This window comes from Falco cherrug, chromosome 9, assembly GCF_023634085.1.
Source record: "Falco cherrug isolate bFalChe1 chromosome 9, bFalChe1.pri, whole genome shotgun sequence".
NCBI classification, from domain to species: Eukaryota; Metazoa; Chordata; class Aves; order Falconiformes; family Falconidae; genus Falco; species Falco cherrug.
This window is the reverse complement of record NC_073705.1, coordinates 18,876,575-18,897,577: the sequence shown is the minus strand read 5'-3', so window position 1 is coordinate 18,897,577 and position 21,003 is coordinate 18,876,575. Positions and strand designations below refer to the sequence as shown.

General features: G+C 46.9%; 1 protein-coding gene across 3 annotated transcripts in view; it reads left to right on the top strand.

Moving 5' to 3' along the window:
• Window positions 1-3,898: 3,898 nt before the first annotated feature.
• Window positions 3,899-21,003, top strand: part of NDST2 (N-deacetylase and N-sulfotransferase 2) — a 136,957-nt gene continuing 119,852 nt past the window's right edge. For 2 of the 3 annotated variants that reach the window (XM_055721402.1, XM_055721398.1), the window contains exon 1: window positions 3,899-4,068. The gene's annotated coding sequence lies outside the window, so the exon portion shown is untranslated. Of the gene's footprint in view, window positions 4,069-8,569; window positions 8,741-21,003 lie in introns of all 3 variants that reach the window. The other variant, XM_055721399.1, reaches the window with a different exon arrangement.

Genomic DNA, 21,003 nt, shown 5'->3' with positions numbered 1-21,003 from the left:
CTGATAGGCACTAGGAAGGTACTCATAAAGTCAGTGATGATTTCCCACGTTCTTAGTAGCTCTTTTACCCAGGACAAAAGTAATTTAAACACTTACTGAAAGCACAATAGTTGGGCTAATGCTTACGTCAGGAATATTTATGTAGCATGTATATGAGGCATTTCAGACAGTTCCTGTGTATGTGTGTGATTTAAGTACATTTAGAGAAGGTGGTGGTGTTCCATTTAAGCTGTACTGTATGTGTCTTTACCACTTGCAAGCGCTTTGTGAGTCCGTCTTGGCCAGGAGCACTGAAAAATGGGATAGAACTGCTCCAGAAAGGGTTCCTGTTTTTCCTGTGGTTTAGCTGGCAGCAAGCGTTGGGAATGGTGCTTCTCTGCAATGTGATAGATGCAGCGCTGAGCTATCAAGCCGCAGCAGTATTCCCAGACACTTATTTTCCAGAATGCTGTATCTGGTTATGGTTTGCTCATCCCGTTGGGTGGTGTTTTGCCATCTTCTGAAGAGAAGCAGCTGAGCACGGTTTGCTAAGCTCTCCCCTCTCTCCCAATGCGTGCACATGCATGCTTGTACACGTAGGTTGCTTACTCTGGGGGAGACCTATGATTGATGGTGGCTTTTATTTGTGCCCAAATCAGATTTACCTTTAAACTGGAATGGGTCTGCTCTCGCTCACCGGGCTAGCAACACAAAGCCCAGCAGGATGCTCCTGTGCTACAGAACCTATGAGATGTGGGGAGAAGTATAAGCAGAACAGAAATAAAATTCCATTTATTTTTTTAATGAAAACCGTTACCTTTTACTTGTGTGACTGATAACGTAGACAGACAGAGTGGTGGACAAGCAGTCAGGAGATCTGTGAGCTGTTGCTGGTTTTGCTGTGGCTCTGCGGGGAGACCGTGGGCAAGCACTTGTGTGCTAGGTGCTTCTGTGTCCCCAGCTGTCCCTGCAGATAACGAGACTGACCTCCGAGAATCTGCTGGAAGAGACTAATGAGCAGTGATGCAGAGCAGCTGGGGGGTACCGCTGCTCTACCTCACAGGTGGTGGGGTTTTTTTCCTGAGAATTTGAAAGGTTTGGGATTGCAGACTAATGCACCTGGAATGCTTGTTTATTTGGGTTTGGTATAAATTCATTTTCGAGTTGGGAAAGGTCGTCCTTGAGGGCACTTAAAGTGGCTTGAGTGGGGCATTATGAATTTTTCCCCCTTAATGCCTGAGAACTCCTCATCTGCAGGAATGCCTTGCCTGCCTGACAGTAAGGAATAAGAATTTACCGGTTGGTGTGTTGGTGGTGGGTTTTTTTTAAAGAATTTTAAGCAAGCATTTTTTTTCAATACTTAACAAGTGTTAGAAAACAAAAATGCATATGTTCATGGTTTTTAAGACAGCCTGGCCACAGTGACAGGATGCAAATAACTAAATCAGTATCATCTCAGCCTGAAAGTTCATTGTACTGCAGCAGGGTCCTCTAAAGCCCAGATAGGTGGGGGGAAGAGGGAAAGGTGGCTAATGTATCATTTTATCTTATACAGTAATTTATATTGTATATTTTTATACATAAAGTATATTACTATTTTACATATTAATATATTCATATAGTAAAAAATATCATTTTACTGTAATTACTTATGAGTGGATGGGCAGGATGACATTTATTCACAGAGAGCCTTTTTGTTAATCCATCATACGCCTGCATATTGGCAGAGTTGGGGTTTGGCCAGTTCTTGTTGGGATGAAATACAGTGTCATCGTGATTGATTTCTCCATCATGTTTCTGTGGAGAAGTGTAGTGTTCATACCAAGAGAAGACAGCCTGCAAAAATGGCATCAAGGCTGTGCTTCAGTGGCCTTGTTTACACAGGAACATCCTATAGGCTATATATATATATACACACACATACAACTATACAGTTGTAGCAGTGCTACTACTGCTGTATGGTTGTTCCTGTTCCAGAAAGCAATGATTTGTTTGTTCGTTACTACGTGTTTAGAAGTTCAAAACAAGCTGAAAGAAGTACTTATACGAGAAGAGTACGTTCTGCTTATGTGTCATTTGAAATACATTGCTTCGGATTTATCATATTTTTCTTGTATAAAAAAGGCCCTATCTTTGAGATATTGTCTTAAAATGTTAAGAGTTGTAAACAGATTGCAGCCTTGTTCATCCCGAAACAGTATTAATGCTGAAATAATTTTAAATATTTCAAGTCAGCAAGTTTGAACACTTTCTAATCTGTTACAGTATCTTACAGTATCAGTAAAAATCTTCCATACCTACTAGAGATGCTCCACTGAGCTTCCATATAAACAGGAACACGTTTGATTTTTTTTATTTTAACACAGCATTGTACTTCGACCTTCCCTTTTGAAAGAAACAGGCTTCCTGACCCATGAAAACTTCTACCAGGAGTGGGCAAATGGAAATCTTCATTATAACTCAGTTTTTTACTGACTATCCAGGGAAGGATTGTTTTGTTTATGTAACCTCGAGAAGGAGAAGTTGCTTGAGAGAAATACAACGTCACCAGGGAGAGTATGTACTGTGTGGGATGGGCACTGGGCGATACGGTAGCCTGGAAGATGGAAAGGGAGTAGTAAAGCTGAGCACAGGCTGGGAGTGTGGGGAGGCTGGTGTGGAGAAGCACAAGTGATTTAAATGTGTCTTGTGAGTGCACAGAGCAAGTTACATATGAGGTAGCTACAGAAGCAATGATGCCAGAGGGGCTGAGAGCGGTGGTGACATGAGAGGGAAGGCAGGTAAACTGCTCCCGTGGCTTGAGGAGGGAGGAGCAGTTTGGAGGGACGGAAGAAGTGGTTTCTTCCACTGCAGGATTAATTGGAATGTTAAGCCAATACTGTTGCACCTGTGTAGCGTACGGTAGCATACAGCTATACGATTCGATGACTGCCCTCCCTCAGTGTAACTGAGACTGGTTGGACAGGGGAGAGAGCTGAACTCCCAGAAACATATTCTTATACCGGAATATCAAACTCTGGTTTGAAACGGTAAATCCACTTTCACAGAAGGTAGTACCAGACCATGAACGCTTACAAGCAGATGCCGCCGGGTGCCGGGCTGCCGCAGATCCCCCGCTGGCTCGGCTTCGTGCAGCTGTTGGGGCTGTGGTGGCCGGGCCACCACCTGCTGCTGCCGCCCTGGCTTCGGGGTGGCTGCTGGCCGCGGGGACAGCGGGAGCACCGCGCATGTCTGCAGGTTCATTCTGCAGAAACGCCGTCGTGTTCCAGTGCGTGCTGCCGCGTGCCAGCGGCGGGCGGGGGGCTGCCGTGCCGGGGGGGCGGCGGGAGCGCACGGAGCGGTGCTCGCTCGCACCGCTTCGCTTCGGTCTGCACCTGCAAACGGGGCCTCCCAGGCGTGCAGCGCCCTCCGCGCTTCGGGTGCAATTGCACCTGGTAAACGTGTCCAAAAGCAACGACTTTCCAGCTTTTCCAACTTTGCAATGGGAGAATAGGTTCCTATATGGCAAATCTACATTTTGCATTGCTTTTTTTGAGGTTTTCGGTGCCAGGGAAGCGGCGCGTTGCCCGGGCGAGGGGCAACCTGCGGCCCCCGCCGGTCGCGCCGGTCCCCGCCCGCCGCCCCTCACCGCCGGCCGGGGCTGCGGGGGCTCCCTCGGCTCCCCCGGGCCGTGGCTCCCCATCCCGTCCTGCCTCCGCACCCTGAGCTCCTTCGGCTCTGTAAGGCGGGACCCGCACCGTGAGTCTCTGTGTATGTGTCCGTCCGTCGGGGCCCCACGCCCGCCCGCCGGGCGGCAGCGCCGAGCGCCCTCATGCAGCGGGGTCCCCCCGGGCCGCCTCAGCCCCACCGCCAGCGCCGGCCCCTCGCCGCCCCCCCGCGGTCCCGCCGCCGCCGGGCGGGGCCTGCCGCCCCTCCCCTGCGCGGAAGATGGCGGCCGAGCGGCGCGGCGGCGGCTCCCCCAGCGGCCGGAGGGACGCCCAGCGGCCGGGAGCCGGCGGGCCGCGGCCGGCCTGAGAGCTGCCCGCGGGGACGGGGGGACGCCCGCCCGCCGGGAGCCGTGCCCTGCGCCGCGGGGCCTCGCCGCGGCAGGTGAGGAGGGGGAGGGCGGCGGGGCCGGGGGAAGTTGTGCGCCGGCGGGGGGCGGCGGGGCGGCCGCGGCAGCCGCTGCGGGGGCTGGGCTGAGGCGGGCGGCGGGGAGGCGGCTGCCCCCGCGCCCCGAGGCGCCGCCCGCCCCGCAGCCACCTGTGCAGCCTGGCCGGGGGCACCGGGGCCCGCCGCGCCGGCCCGGGGGGCCCGGGGAGCCGCCACCCGCGGCCCGGGGCAGCGACTCCTTCCCCTGGTGGCTGCCGCCCCTCGGAGCCCCTGTGGGGCGGCGCTGGGCGCAGGGTGCCGTGCCGCAGCTCGCTCCCGGCCTGGCTCCGGCGCTCGGCGCCCCCGGGGCGGCGTGGTGCGGCGGCCGGGGCCGGGGGCTGCCCGCCTGCCCGGTTGGGGCCAGCAGCAGGCACGGCTTTGGCGGTGGGGAGGCGCGGCGGGAGCGATGCTCCCTAGGAAAAGCTGCTGGAACGCGAGGAGTCATGCCCGTAGTATCTCGCATCCTTTGCTCGGTAGAGCATACTTGCGGTGGTAAAGTGATAAATAAAGCGTGAGACACCCCTGTTTGCTTATGCAAGAGTGAATAAACTCGGTGTTGCCCGATTTAGAAGTGGGCAGATGTCACATATCTGAATTTAACCACTGCATTTAACCACAAGTTACGCTGTGCCACACTGGGGCTCTGTGTGGACCAATCTTGCCAAAGAAGCATTTGGAGCTGTTAATTGCACTTGCATTTCTTGTTAGGAAGTGTAACCTCGTCCTTTATCGCGAAGAAAAGCAAACTAGAAACTTCTGATTAATTTTACAGTTTCCGTGCAGTCAGCTCAGTTCCCCATGATATTTGGGCTGGGAAGCTTTGGATGACAGGAGAATCTATGTAGTGCCTGTACGACAGGATACCTTGTGTACAAAAGCACTCTGAGAGCCAGAAATCATGACGAGCTCAGCATCATCAGCCCTGCGAGCGGTACCGGGCTGGTGCCTCCACGTGCCCCATTGTCCACGGGAGCTCTGGCTCTCCACGTGCACCAGCCGGTGGCTCTGGGGCCAAGCCAGGAGCGCTGCTGTGCAGAGACCCGAGGGACACGGTCCGCAGCGCCTTTGGGTGGTGGTTCTGCGCTGGGCTTCCCAGTGTGGCTGTTCTCGTGGCACTGAGGTTACTGATCCTGCTCCTGGAAGGTTGGACCTAGGAAGGCTTTTTAGTTTGTGTTTTGTGCTACACAGAAGCAATCGATGGTGCTGTGTTAAGAGCTAGGCTGGTTCCAAGAGCAGCCCGACTCCACTAGACCAGACTTGAGCCAGTGGAAAAACCTCTGCTCGAATCTGGCAACCAGCATAAAATGTTCTAAAACTTTTCCACTCTCGGCAGCTGTGAACAAGGATGTATGTCTCAGCATTATTTTCTTGTATGCTTGCTGCTTTCTTCTTAATCTTCCTCATCTCAAATTCCTCTTTTAATTTCTTCTTCCCTTTTAGTTTATGCTCTTCCCTAAGTCTATGATGCTATTTTCCTTGTTGCTGCTTCTTGAATGAGGTTTCCTAACATGTCTTTTCTTCCTCTGTTTCAGTGTTTTTTTCAGCCCTTGTTAAGTGCGCTTTTTTTTTGTACGTATGTATGATTTTGAACTAGGAAGTACTGGATATTTCAAAAAGCAGTGAAAATGCACTACAGAGCAGAAGCAGTGGTACATCTGTCCGTGTCAAATTTTTCACTCCAGTTGCAGAAATGACCTGAGCTGTTTGGTACAGGTTCTCAGACCTGGTGTCAGAGTGGAGGGCAGGGGCCAGTCCAGCCCTCCAGCGTTGCTGACCATGAGGAGAGAGGAGCTCTGAGGCATGTGTTAGCAAAATAGGATTGTGATACAGAAAGATTGAGCTGTTGTAAGGTATGGAATAATACCCGCGAGTGTTTAGCAGGACATGAGCGTGTGCACTGGTAAGCTGCGCGTTTTTCAGCAGTACCCAGTAGTGCAGTGATGGTGCTATCTGCTGCGTGCGTTTTACTGTAACGATGCTTAACCCTCGCTCTGAACTGCATTAGAATTCATGTAGGTGACCTGCTAAAAATGCCTGAGCCTAGCTTTGTATTAGCATTTATAATTCTATGATTTTAAAAAAAAAAGGGGGGGGGGGGGGGAGGGGGGGGAGGGGAGGGGCAGGAGGTACCCGAATTCAGCAGAGACCTCGATGTGTCCTGAACCACACAGCCTATCTCCTCGCTGAGCCTTGCTTCAGAGATTTAAATGCCTATCTCTGATCTCTTTGCTATATCGGGAATATGCGGTGATTCTCTGAGCAGAGCTGCATAGATAAGATAATCCATTTCGGTTTAATTGGCAGAGTTGTTTACACATGATCTCTCGCTCATTTTCCTCTTTTAAAGGAATGCATATCCATCCCTGATTACAGCTCAGGTCAAAATCCCTCAGCACTTGTAGCAAATCTCTTTTAATTGGTCTCATTTTAGCTCTCATAAGGTTGTGTTTTAATTCCCCCTCTTCCAAATCCTTTTCCCTAGTCTGTAATGTAATTTATTACAGGATATTTTATAGACAAGGGGGCAGCCTCTGGCTGTCAGCAACCTTTGCTGTGTATCGAATTTCCAGCTCAACAGGCAGTTGCAGTGGAGTTGGCGGGTGTAAAGCAGCCATGCCGCAGCAGCAGCACAGGAGCAGTCTGCAGCGGCTGCGCTGGGCACGAGTGCCGGCTGTGTCCCGGATTCTGGAAATAACTGGGATGAATGCTCCAGTTTGCACTCTCTGTTTCTCTAGCCTTTCTGTAGCCGTGGCTGATGCGAGGGTCCCTTAAGTTCAGTTTCTCCCTTTCTAGCTGTCTTTCCAGCCTTTGTGATTGAATACAAATACATCTGAGCTGCTGTTGTTGGCCGATGACAGGCTTTGAGCAGTGCAGGGTTGGTAGGCTAATGCTGGGAGCATGTTTGTAGAAGGCCCAGAGCAATGTTAGCTGTCTCTATAAAATTCACTGTGACTTCCCTGAATGCAGTTGCTTTGGTTAATTGCATGTAATGCGGAGAGGTGAAGCTCTGTGTTTCATTATGCCTGCGCCGAGGCACTTCACCTCTGGCCTGTACCAGCACGGTCTGCAGCCGCGGTGCGCTGGTGTAGCTCCTGCCCCATCTCCCGGAGCTCTGGCATCAGCTCTGGAAACCTTAAAGGCTGGAGGTTGGGGGCGGGGCGGGGTGTGTTGACCTGTGCCCCCATGCCCGTAATACTGCTCGTTTTCCCACTACAGCAAAATCAGAAGGGAATACGTGCCTCTGCTTCAGCCGCCGGCGTCGAGACCATAGGTTGCGTGGTCCAGCCTCTCTGCTTTGCTGGTCCAGCTCCAGAGGCAGGAATCTCCAGCGGAGCTGTGGAGCACAGTTATGTCTTAAATCGCCACTGAAAGATTTACTGGAGCACATACATCAGAGCCCTAACTGTTCTTTCTGCATAGTGATATTTGAAGGTCTCAGGCCTCTCGCAATTGCTGTTTGGGGACTGCTTCTCGATATAGGCCCATATCCAGAAACGAAGTGATATAGATCACTAGACTCAATCCATATGTGCCCTATTAAAAATGCAGTAGAAACCTCTAGATGTGAATGATGAATTAATCTTCAGCACCAGAAGGGTATCCTCCATCACGTTCTTGCCTGCTGTAATATTTTTAGTAAGTTAACTGATCTAGCAGTGAGTGCAGGGGGGTTGATAAGATTGTAAATGTAGTTTGGACCTTCACAAAATTTTTGTGGCTTACACTGGGCAACGTCACAAGATCTGTTTTCACAGGAGTGGGAATTGGTGTTTGCTTGGCTTTTAAAGCTGCCCAAACTCTCCAAACAACAAGAGGGCTGGTCAGGGTTTATCTCTATGTGTAGACTCAGCCTGCTTTTGAATTTTTTTGAGTAAAATAGTGCAAAATAATTAAGGACAGCTTCACACAGCACTTGTTTATGTACTAACGCCAGCACGAAGATGTTCAGAAATGCCTGTCTCTTCCAAGTCTGTGTAGCTGTACGTAACTGACGCTGTTCTGCCTGCTGGGGTTGCAGGCATTGAGTATCAGCAGTGTTTGCAGCTGCTCTCAGGCTGAAATGTTAGCACCTTAGCTGAGCCTGAGCTACTGCACGCCTTCTTTTCATGAAGTGAATTTAGTATGTGTCATTATATACAGATTATGAAGTTAAGCATTAAAACTAACAGGGATTTGATACCAATGTTCGGGTTGTTGTTTTGGAGTTTTTTGTACATCCAGATTCGAAGGAGGGTGAAAAGCAGAGACACGTTTTGTCCCCCCCTCAGTGTAGGGGCTTGCATGGGTCCTAGCACTGGTCTCCATGCCGTGTGTGTGTCAGGCCACAGACACCACCCTCAGTGCTTTGGCACGTGTTTTGAGTGTGGGATGGGAATGAGGGAGTGTGACCTAAGGTTTTGGTGGGGTCTGAATGCAGCTGCACTGCATTAGTCCGATCTGTTCTCTCCTTGCATTGCAGTGCCTTACTCTGAATTCTGCCCCTCAGCCCCCTTTGGAAGTGTCTGCCACTAGAAGAGATTGTCTTGGGCATCCCCTGTAAAGCAAGAGGCAGAAGAGTCTGTCCCTCCTCTCCCACTCTCCTAATTGCCGTCCCAGGACTGTAACTCAACGAGGAGACAAGGGCTTGCAGGTACCTCCTCCACAGCCTGGGAGAGAGTACAACATGAAACTGCACGCATTAGATGACATGCCAACAAGTCCTAGCCCTCTCCAGGGCTAGGGATCGCGGCTGCTTTTATTTATTGACACATTATTTTCCTCTGTATTCAGCAGTGCCCTTGGGAGCTGGGGTGGCATAGCTGATGCAACAAAGAAGGAGGAAAGAGGGATGGCAAAATGACAGTTTTATCCTTTCTTAATCTCTTTTTGTAGTTCTGGCCTGCCATCTGGTCAGTCTCTTAGGGCAGGGTGCTGGGGCTGCATGCTTTCATTCTCCTCTGTTTGCTTCTCCAGTTTCCTACATCCTTCATTTCTGCATCAGAAACTCTCCAAGAGTATGGAATTCCTCTGAGTGGGTCATGTTGGGAGGCTTCCGTGTCAGGACCATTAGATTATGTGACAAAGCAACTTGTTTTTCTTTGATCGTGTTTAGTCTTAACAGTTCTAGACGATTCCATTAGCCTAATATTTTATTGGTCTTTCAGCTTGTCTCTAATTAATGCTAATTTGCTTGGCAATACTTCTGAAGTAAAATCAGAGCTTACATGTGGGTTTTTAGGGCTCTTCAACAGATCTTAACTCTTCACTTTTCAATCGCTTTAGTATAAATTCCTCAAAGGAGACAGTGGGATGACATGCCTTAGCTGTGATAGACTCCAAGTAGTAGAGATCAATTTAGAACAGAAGGGAAACTTGAGATTTACTGCAGAAATATTAAAAGAACCTGACTGTTTTATAATTATTTTTTTTAAGAGCCTTTTGCTGAACAGCTTTGTGTTAGCTCTGTAGCCCTACCCACTGCTTTAAAGCATGGGAAATTTCATGTCAGGGGTTTTAAAATGGTCACTTCTGTCATACCTTGGATGATGAGAGTTGGACTCATCTGACTACGCATGAAGATCTACAGCTGAAGCGCCCACATCTGAGCTAGGCACTGTAAGTTCCCTTTATATTGAGGGTACGTTGGGGCACGCTTCACCCTGAAGCAGATGTCCACGTTTGGTGAGGTGAATCACATTCAGAAAGCTCTTTTTTGTTTTTCCACTGAATATAATGAAAACTGAAGGTGTTAATCCAGATGTAGAAATGTCAGCGGGACAGAGATCTGAGCAGAAGGTAAATTGAACACCTCCCAGAGTGATGCTAATTTACTCCTAATCCTGGATTTCTTTCAGTGTAGCTTTTCTAACACCTTCACTGATAACTGGTTTACATAAATCTGTCTCTTCTGATCTTAACTACCTTTCCCATCTTTAGAGCACTTTTTCTCTGGATTTTTTTTTTTTTCTTTAGCTAATGCTGATGCAGTGACTGTGCCGCTCACACTTCATTCTGAAAGCTTTTGCAGATGCTGAACATTATGGCGTGCTCTGCAGCTGTTGATTGTCTTTGCCCTTGCTTCTGTGGTGAAGTTGTTCAACAGCCAGGGTTCCTCTGTAACTGGTAACCAGGACCTTGCTTGGTCCTGGCCAGCCACGCCAGCCGTCAGTAGGTCTTTGTTCCGTTCACAACCTTAACTGCTCTGATGATAGTTGGCTCTGGAAGCAAGCTGAATATCAAAATGTCAGGTAATGGCCTATAACATTTTTTTCTGTAAAGAGACAGGCTTCTCACCTGCCCAGTCTGGGTTTTACGCTGCTGGAGGTTGTAACTTTGCACAAATGGTGAGGTCAGGCTTGGAGCGGCCCGACGCAGTGGCACATCGTGTCGAGATCCCTTCTTGAGATGAATAATGTAATTTCACAGCAAGTCGAATATCTCTTAATATTTGACAACCCAAGGTGAACGAGGAGCACAGTAAGACCGGGAACTCTGTGCAATCTAATTAAAGGCAGAAATTTTCAAAAAGGTTGGTGTCTTGGCTGACTCCTTCAAAGGTCATCCTCTTCCATCTGTCATCGCCTGCGTCTTGTTTGCGTTTCTCTTCTGGACATCGCCTCTGTGTGTGTCTCAAGTGTAGAGATGCCTTTGAAGTGGCATCGTTTGTCTCTGTTGCGGAGCTACAGAGCTGAAATCATCAGCACCATACTGCTGGTGAGCTGCCTGTCCTTCCAGTTACCGAGGGTTCACAGGTATTAAAAACAGTGGGCAGGAACTAGTGTAGACGTTGCATCGATCAACACAGAGTGGCCGTGCATGAGGACTGCCACAGCTCCCTCTTTCATCAGCTGTGAGCCGCGTTCAGGAGAACGATGTGAGCTATCACAATGTCAAATCTGTCTTTTCAGTGGGATAAAGTGGGATCCTGGCCCAGTCTGGCAGCTGTGAAGAGGGAGATTCATTTCAGCACTGAAGCCTAGCATAAACTGGGAGTCTCCATGTTTGATCCGTTGCCCAAAACACCTCTGAAACATCAAGCTTCTCCCCTTTCTCCACCACCACCCCCCCCCCCACTTTCAGTTACTAATACTGTATTTTCATTTGTTACTTGTAGTTTTTTGGGGTTTACTCCTTTTTAATTAAATGTTATGGATTCAGTTAGCGATACTTCAGCTCAAACTGCGTGTGCTTTACTGGTGGCTGAGTCATAACCGTCTCCCTCATAAGCAGAGATCTGTCACTGTCTCCTGATTTAGTTTTGTCTGCAGGCTCTCATCCATATCCTTCCTTTATGTTCCTGTTTCAGATCTGGCCACTCGCGTCAAAGCACGATGTGGATAAGCCTGCTTCCCTGAGTCACAGCTGCCATGAAAACGTGCTGTTATCCTGTGTTAGCATCCACAGTTTAGTATTGTGTAACTGTGCGTGCAACAGGGCATGTTTCCATGGCTCAAGTCCACATAAACATACAAGCACAGAGCTTTCTTCAGGAATACCTTGCTTTGCCTCAAAATATTGATGTTTGCCTTTCCCAGCATTACCTTTAAATGCAAATTCCTCACTAACCGCGTGTGACGGTACGGTGCCTGCGGTAGCAGACAGAGCTCGGAAGTCCCTTTCGGTCTTGCCTTGCGTATGTGGGCAGGTTAAGAACAAGCTAGTGTTCAGGGGTTGTCGTAATTGCAGTTGGTGTTGAGTGTAACATTTCTCTGAGGTTGTTACAGTTAATTCTTTTGCATGTTGCAGAGCTATTGTATAATTATCTTACTTATACGTCAGTCCCAGCTTTTTCCTGTTGCTAAAGGAAAACAGGGTGAAGATGCCCTTTGACCACGCTCCTCTTGGCTGGCTTTTAAGCTGATGCTACCACTGAGGAAAGCAGTCTGGTCCTGTACCGACCCTTCTCGGTACTGGCACAACCACTCAGCAAGCAGGAGCAGGAAACTGATGTGCAAATTAAAGTAACCAGAAGAAAACAAACCTCCTTTTTTTGCTCCAGGAGAGAAAAAGTTACTTCTCAGTTGATCAGTAAGAAACCCAGTCAGGCTCAAATGCTTTTGTATTGGAACACCACAGAGTGCCTTGGGGATAGGATGGGGTGCCAGGACTGCTCTCTTTGGAGGAGAGGAGAGGTGTGACCACCTAAACAGGTGCCAGATGGTCGCCTTAAAAGTGCAATTTCATATGGTGTAAACTGAAGAGGAGGCTTACGGTGATTTGCATCAGTTCTGCAAAAATTTTGAATACCAAATTTATCTAGGCTACACTTAACTATAACAGTGGTTGTGGCAAACTCCACACGGGTATCAGAGACGGGCAGCATGGTAAGAGCTGAGCTGCCAGTAACTGCAGCCCTTTGTTGCTGCCTGTTCTTTTCCACATTTAATTGGACACCAGATTAATTTTTATATCTGTGATTTCCTGTGAAGGGAAAGATTGAAGAAATTGAAGCGGTAGTCATTTCTAAAAGAGATGCATCCAGGAGAAGAAGAAAACAGTCGCTTTGATCAAGGTCTGTACCAGACCTGGGGTCAGAGGTTCTGCGCTTCTATTTTTTGCGTCCTACTCTGGCAGCTTGCAGCTTCTCTGATGAGCAGTGCTGCATTATATTTATGTTCCTGTGCAATTTAGCAGAAAGATGTGACATGTTATGTCAGAAAACTAATTATGTTTCTATAAAAACATTAAAAAAAAAAGAGATGTTTCTGGGTTTTCCTCAACATCTTTTCCTAGCACCCTGCCACTGACAGTCTGACCCATGATACTGTTCTGGACAGATGTTTGTGAACTGAAATTGTTGTGAGTGCTCAGGCCCCTTCCCCTTCCTGCAGTTATATCTTCCTGAAGCGCATCCTGTGCAAGGGTAAAGATTGGCGAGACGCGATGCTGAAAGATGAAGCGGTGGAAACTGATACAGTGTCTGCACTGGAAGCAAGGCTGTTCTTGAAGGATATGTCTGTAAACCATTTGGTCTTAAAGTCTATATTGAGTAGTTTTAAAAATGAGCAAACTTTTAACAATAGATGAAGACACAGGTGAACACCTCTTCGTACAGAGATGTAGCATGTAACCACTAATGCAAGATTTCGTTTTTGCTTCTGTCATTAGGCTTCATCTGGAGAAGGCAGATCCCTTAGGCAGGGATGCAGAGGTGGGTTGGTCTTCATGGGCTGGTGATTTAGAAACCTTCTGAGTCATCAGGATGGGACTGGTGGCACCAAGCTTGAAAACAAGTGTTGACAGCTCTACTGGTTTTCTTGTCCTTCATGGAAGCACCTTTGGTACTGGTGTTGCACAGCCTCTGCGACTGACTCTCTGTTGGGATATCTGTAACTTTTCTTGGCGCTGGATGGAGTTCCATCTTCTTTTGCAGTCATGCCCTTTTACCAGTGTAGCTGTGCAGCTGCTGAGAGAGCTGGGGAAGCGGTTCAAGGCTTGTGAGCACACATGCCAGGGCTTCCGAGGTGGCCAGAATAAGATGAGGAGGCTCTTAGCCAAATGGAATGGGAATGACCTTGTATGCACAGACATCAGGACATGTCTGACATTCAGATCCTAAATTTGGCTTTCTTACAATGATTTATGCTTTAGGTAATATTTTTTTAGGAAAGCCTTGCCATCTAGCTTGATTCTGGAAGGAAAAGGAAGGCGAAGCAGAAAGAAATGTTTTCTTTCATGTACAGTTACGGGAACAGACTGGCTCCTGCAGTGAAGTCCATCCTGTGAATGTGAGGAGACTTCTTATCCCTTTCTTCTGCCTGTAAGGCTGGCTTCACGGAGACTGCGGGAATACGAGATCAGAGGGGAATGTGGGAAAAAAGTAGAAAGAGGGCTTTTGACTAGTACCGATCCGAATCTAGCTTTGCGTTGACGATACTGGTGTGAAAGACTCTTCATCCTATCTCTGTCGCCCAAAGGCATCTGAAACAGGGATGAGGAGATGCAATGTCAAAAATTCACAGAAATATTTGTTATTTTTCATTTGTTTTGGAAATGGCAGATCCTAGGAAGCAGTACGTGAGGGCAGTGAGTGCAGTAGTTCTTCCCCTGTCACGGTGGCTCAGATGTGGTGTCTCTCCTGGGGAGCAGGTTGCACAGTGCCTTCCTTTGCCTTGGCAAACTTCCTGCACAAGGTCAGCATTGCCATTATGCTGGTAGCGCAGCATCATCATGCTTTAAATGTTCTAGCTGCAGAGGTTATAAATGACTACTGATTTTTTTGAATGCTGCAATATTTAAGTATTCAGCTTGAGGCATTTTATTAAAGGGGCCTCATTACCAGAGCAAGTGCCAAGTACTTTAATGCAGCTCGTATTGGGCATAACTAATCACTGCTGAGGCTTAAAACCTTTGGTGTGTAGTGCATCTGGGAGCAGGTAGCTATGAGACTGGGCGGAGGAATCCCCCTTCTCTTTCCTCTTCAGTAAAAGCTCTTTCTGGGCACAAAGGTCCAATTGCTGCTATTTCTTGTGTGGTGTGCAGAGCATAGTAATATGTGGGCAGCAAACTAATGCAAAGTGCTCTCCTGTCTAGTGTTTCATTGTTCTTTTCTGCCTGAGGCTTTGCAGCCTTGGTCTTTTTTAGTTAAAATCTTTAAACAATGGATTATCTGTTTTTGCAGGCTTTAGAGGATTTGAAATAGCAGTCACCCTTAGGCATTTGGCTCAAGATTATAGCAATAAATACATTCATCAGAGCCCCGAGGTCCTTCCAAGAGCCAGGCAGTCATAAGATTACTTCTGCCGTATTCTATGCTATATTTTTCTGCTTCTAACTCTAGTGAAGTGTGTCAGGCTCTTAATTCAAGGTAAGCCCTGTTCCTCCTGACTTTTGGCACTCAGGTGGTCTGTGGGAAAGGGGGATGTGTGTGGCCAGGTTGAGAGCACCAGCAGTAAGGAACTTTCATTCTTGCTGGGATGTTGGCTTTTGCTGCATTACCAATCTGGATTTTCCAGGAGATCAGAAACCAGTTTCGAAAGCCAGCATTCCCCCCCACCCCTCCCAAAGCCCAGCAGTCTGAGAATTTCATATGGCTTTAGAATTTTCAAATTGGAATGTGACTTTAATCAATATTGACATTTCTGATCTTTATGTGCCAGCTGCTGTTTTTCTGAAAGATGGTGTTGGGAGTGGAGGGCTCCATGCTGGCGATGACAAAACAGTTGCCACCCAGTTGTTATATCTGACGTGGCAATTTCTTGAAGAGCGCTTCCTGATTGTGCTGTTTAAACAGTGAATGTAATGTTTTCCTTCTGTTACTATGAGATCTGAAGTAGTTTACAGATATCAGACATTCTGCTGTGTTGCTTTGGAGAAAGATGTCAGCTGTCAGGAGGAGACCCAAAAGTCAGTTCCAATAAAAAGCTGCATTTTTAAAGCAATTTATTTCTGGTTAGAAGAGCTGTTCATCATATGACTTTGCACAGGCTGTGCTTTGCACAATGGTACTTAACTTTCTTCTAAAGAGCAGCTTTATCTGGGGAAAGTTCATTGCGTAGAGATCTGTGATGTCCGTACATCTGAGGTTCTGTGAAGATTTCCGCCCCTAACGGTGTCTATTGATTTTTAGCAAGTGCCATTTCCCAGCCTTCTGAGCTGTTCTTACCGCACGACGTCATGCTGCTCATCACAATTAAATAGTGGGTGCTGGTTGGCCACTGGCTTTATCAAAAGACCCTCCCAACACAGTTACGCAAATTGGAAAAGTAGAAAATCTGATTCTCTTCGGAAGGTTTTTGTACTTTGCTTCATTTTTTTTTCCTCCCTTCCAGTGAGTAAGTAATAATAAACATTTACTAAACCATGCTGTATATTTTCAGAGTATATAATACACGTTGCCTTTGCCTAGGAAGAACTTCCAACTTTTCAGCAAAAGGTAAAAGTATTTAAAGCATTTGTAAATACACCTGAGTCAGCTTCAGCACTTTGCCACGTAAATTTTTATCAGGAGACGGTGGAAGCATGGTGTCTTTTTTTTGAGCTAGTACTTAGAGTGATTGCAGCATTTTCTACTGTAGTTTTAGTCTTTACCACCACACCTACATTTCCCTTCCAGGGGAAAAGTAGTCTCGCTTTTTTTTAGTAGGTGGATAAGAATTATGAGAATTGGGAACTTGACTAAGCAACACAGTGGGTTTGTGTCTGCACTATAGAGAATCTGTCTGTTGAGGCTGGTGCCTTTTTCGCTAATGTGGATAGGGGGATAGGGAAATGAGTATGAACTGCAACGAACATGACTATCTGTTACTGTGGTTTTGACTATCAAAAAGAATAGAACCGTATATATAAAATATATGTAATGTGTGTTTATTGGTATTTCATTACAGCTAAAATACTGTTTTATGTTCCCATGAGAATTAGCTGAGAGCTACAATGTCAGGGGAATAAATGTAGCTTCAGCCTGCCTAAGACCTTGTAGAGCTCGTTGGAAACACTGAAGGTGCCATCCCCGCTGAGCAGGCGTGAGCCTGGGGCTGACCCTGGTTTCTCCCAGGACACAGTTCCCGTTGGACACAGCACTGGAGCTGCAGCAGAGCTGAGACCCTGTCCCCGAGTCTGGACTGTGCAGCCCCTGCATAGAGCAGATGGGAGGGAGCTGCTGTACTGGGGCAGCCAGGGCTTGGGCGCTGGGGCAGGGCAGCACACGGACTGGTCCTTAGAGGAGATGGAAGCTGAAGCTGTTAAGTGGTGGGAAAGTAAGCTGTTAAATAAAAGATGATGAAAAAAGGATTCATTCCAGGAAATGAATGGGGCTTGTAGAAATAGTGGGCGTGCTGAGGTGCTAGTAGGCTTTTGGGTGCTAATGAAATGGAAAATACTGCATCAGGAGGGTACTGTGTCTGTCAGCTGGGGCTGCCAAAGGGGAAACGTTAGACAGGGAACTGACAGGTGACCAGCAAGGACGGGCAAGTATGTCACGAGGAACATGAGAAGGTTAGATTATAACAGGTTAGGTGGGAGAGACAGGGTTTGGAGGAAAAAAGAAGATGAAATAGCTAAGATACAGATGGCAAGAAGTAGATACAAAGGTTTGTAGTACTTTTCTTGTGCCTTGGATGGAATCCAGGTCTCTGCATCTGAAGACCTGAGTCTCAGAGAGTACCTAAAACCATCTGGCAACGCTGCTTCCATTTCATAGTTCTTGACACTGAGAAAACAACCACCTATAGTTGCTATAACTTATGGTTAGCTCAGGATGGCCCTGTGGCCGATGAGGTGATAGCTCTGCCCTTGTGTTATCAGCGGGATGATTATGTAGTGGAATTCATCATTCAGGATTTTGTTTTAGCATGGAAATTGGAGGCAGGAGAGGCACACACAGAGGCATGGGTATGGATGTACACCACCACATTCAGATACTCTGAAGTTTGTGAGGGCACTCATAAGATAGAACATATCAGAATCAGTTTTTCTTGTACAACCTTAATGCCTGCCCCTTAAAATATTTTCTGACTTGCATTGATTGGGAAAATGTAGGGGGAGAAATTTAATTTTCTCAAACTCATTCTTTTAGTTCTACCACTTATATATGTTCTGTTGTAATTACTATAAGGAAGAAAACATGCTACAGATTGAAGGGGTTTTTTTGTATCTACTGGCATTAATTGAACTTTTGGAACCCAACAGTGTGAGTTAAGCATTGCTTATCTACTAATTTTTCATACTGCTGTTACAGAGTGGTATGTGCAATTTGCAGCCTCGAAATACTAGATCTTGGGAGCTGCGCTTGCTGCGTTCGCCAAGACTTTTCTCCTCGTCTTTGGGGAATAATGAGCTGCAAAAAAAAGTCATACCTTGAATTACTTCCTGTATGTTGTCCTTCTCTTTTGTGACAACAGCATTAGTGTTTTGGCCTGAATGATAGTGAAGCTTGCTAGCATGCAGGGATAAAACCCCATAAATCTCAGCGCTTTTAGGGAAAAAAGAAGTGGAGGGGTTGAGGGTGGGAGGTCCTGTGAAACGGCTTGATATACAGCATATGACTCAGTAATTTCCTTTCCTTTTGCAGTCACCTTGTCCAGATGGGGTACGTTCTTTTTCTTTATCAAGCCAGCCTCTTTTTCTACCCTGTGTCTTTAGGGGAAAGAACTGCAAGAATAACATGCAGTGGCACAGGTGCTTTTCAGGCCATGAAGTGTAGAGACAGAGCAAGGATGCGAGCAGGAATCCACTGCTGGAGCAGCAGATCCCACAGGTAGCAGGACAAATGATGATCAAGTCCCTCTCCTAATCAGTCTACTGCATGTCCTGACAACCCAGATCACTGACCACCTTGAGTCTGGCTTGCCTGTGAAGAAGCGTGCAGCTTCGGAATGTGTTCTGACATAACAGCTAACACACGAAGTTTTTAGACAAAACAAGTTACTGTGAGTGAATGTGGGGAAATCCTTTTAGACTCAAGACTGAAGCAATAGTTCAGAGAGACACGGCTCCCTTTTCATCTCAGTGGCATATTGCCGTGCAGTTGGGTTCAGTAGTTACGCTTCCCCAAGTTCCCTTCTGAGGGGGGAAAAAAATACCACTTTTTATTATTGTTTTCTACATCAAGAATTCCACGTTATTTTCCCAGGAGGATTGCTCCTTTTGTAATTTATATCTCTAGGGATTTAAATTTGGGGGCTGTCAGTGGAGTTGCTGCGTTTTCTGTGAACTTGAGTATCTTTTGTTCCATTAGCCCTGATCGCATTGCACTTGGTGACATAGCTGAGCAGTCCTGTGATCTGATACTTCATTCTGAAGCAGTCTGGAACAGAAACCTCTGTGTGATCAGTGGTTCATTAGGCACTATAATTAAAGCAGAACTGTTTTTCCGTATCACCTAGTTCAAATCCGTGTGCTCACACTGACGAGGCCAGAGAAATTAACCATCAGTTGACCTCTGTGTTAAAACAACTGCTTCACCTCTGCTCTGTTACACGGCCACCTTATTGTAAGACTGCTGCTGGCAACCTGCGTGCAAATCTTCAGGTGTCTGCCTCGTTTGTAACTTTGTGGAAATTTGTTAGTTCTCAGAGTCGCAATAGGTGTTTAAATGAGATTTTTATTTATTTAGCCCTAGGAAATTTCCCCTATGGAAGGGAAGAGGCAGTCCTTCCGTCCAGATGCTTACTACTTGGAGTAGTCGGAGGACAGACATAACGAGAAGCGCGGGACACAGTACACGTTGGCGTTGCTGCCTGCTGACCCATGGCTTGTGGGGTCTTTTCGTGTCGGAGGGCTGCACAGGGCTGGCTGTGAGCCCCCTGCCCCTTACGGGAGAAGGGGGGCCGCTGGTGGGAGCGGGCAGCACACCTTCCGAAGCAGAAGGTCGAGGTGGGAGACAGCCATGGACTTTGCGGATGGATTTAAAAGAAACAAACAGGAAGTGAGTCACATTCCTCTACCTCTGTCAGCAACACCCACAGGAAAAAGTCACTGGATACATGTTTTCCATATTAATGAACAAACTTACTGTGCTAGGTGTTGAGGCTTGGAGGAGAAGCTTAGGCAGAAGAGGGAAATCCACGCGGAGAAGTCGATTTTAAAATGTTTTTAAAAGGAACTTAAAGGAGATGTTGATTTATAAGCAACCTTTTCATTTTGTACCCAGCGTTCACTTTGGGTCTTTTGAAGCTCTAGCTAGTTTGTGCTAGAAGTTTTTTTTGTGGGGTTGTTTGGGTTTTTTTTTTTGATCAAATGGAAAATGGCATTTGCTTGAGGCCGTTTTGTTAAATGCTCTTGCCTTTTATCTCATCTGCATAATATGCATTGATGGAAGGTGCCTGCTGTGTCTACCATCCCTCCCTCCTTGACTTCTTAATTAGCAAGTAAGTATTTTTAGTTATTTGTCAGTACTATTTCAGGGAAAGATAAAAACAGCTGAATTGAGTAGAGGACAAACTACTCTTTGGAGATAAGCTGAATTCTCAGTGATGAAAGGAGAGAAACAGGAAGGCAGTAGCTTATACGCAGGGCAGGTCTTTGTCCTGTCTTAGTGTCTGTGGGTAGATCACATACTCTTGTTTTTTCACGGGACCTGCTCAAATGAAGGTTTACCAAGTAGGTGACACTGTGTGGTGTCATGGATTCACTGGAAGCGTGTATGCACTGGAAAGGGCAGCAGTAGCTGCCGTGTTTGTACCTCTGCTGTTTCAGAGAGGGAGCAGAGTCAGGCAAGTGGGACCATCTCCACTTCCAGCCTGTGTTGACAAGGAGGAACTTGGCAAATATTCATCATATTTAACTCCTTAGCATTAGGTAAATGTGACAAAACTCATGAAAAATGCTGTTTCACTGATGTTTTGGTGTATGACCAGTTTGAATGTCTCTGGCTTATCTCTGTGATGATACGGCAGCCTTTTCTGTAACCCCTCTCTAAAGCATCAAAAGACCTTTTTTCATATGTCCTAAAAATACTGTGTCATTGGTAGTTGGTCATTGCCAGCATCTAATGACCCAAGAGCATTGCAGAAGCTTCTGTCATTTCAGAATTAGTGGTGATCTCATTGTTAGGCCTATTGGAGATGGCCTTTAATTTAATATTTTACAAACTGTTGAATCATCTGGAATTGTTCCTTTAATACATAGAGAGATTTTCTGACCCAGGTGAAGCTCTGATGGCTAACATCAGGGAGATAATATCAGATCTCTTTAACAGTATTCAGATACCCATCTGTGTTTTCCAGTTGTCAATTCATGAAAAATTGAAATGAAGTAAGAGTACTTCTGAAGATGGATAGCAAGATATTTAATCTATTTCAGGGCCACCCGTAATTGCAAAAGATAAATTACTGGCTATGTGAAGCTTCTTAATTGGGCAGAGGGTCACATGATTCCTATTGAGGTTTTCAGATGATGGAGAGGAAGCTAGCCAGCACACTGATGGGGGTTTGGCTCCAGCTTCTGCAGTAGTCCTGGCCAGATCAGGACAGAAGA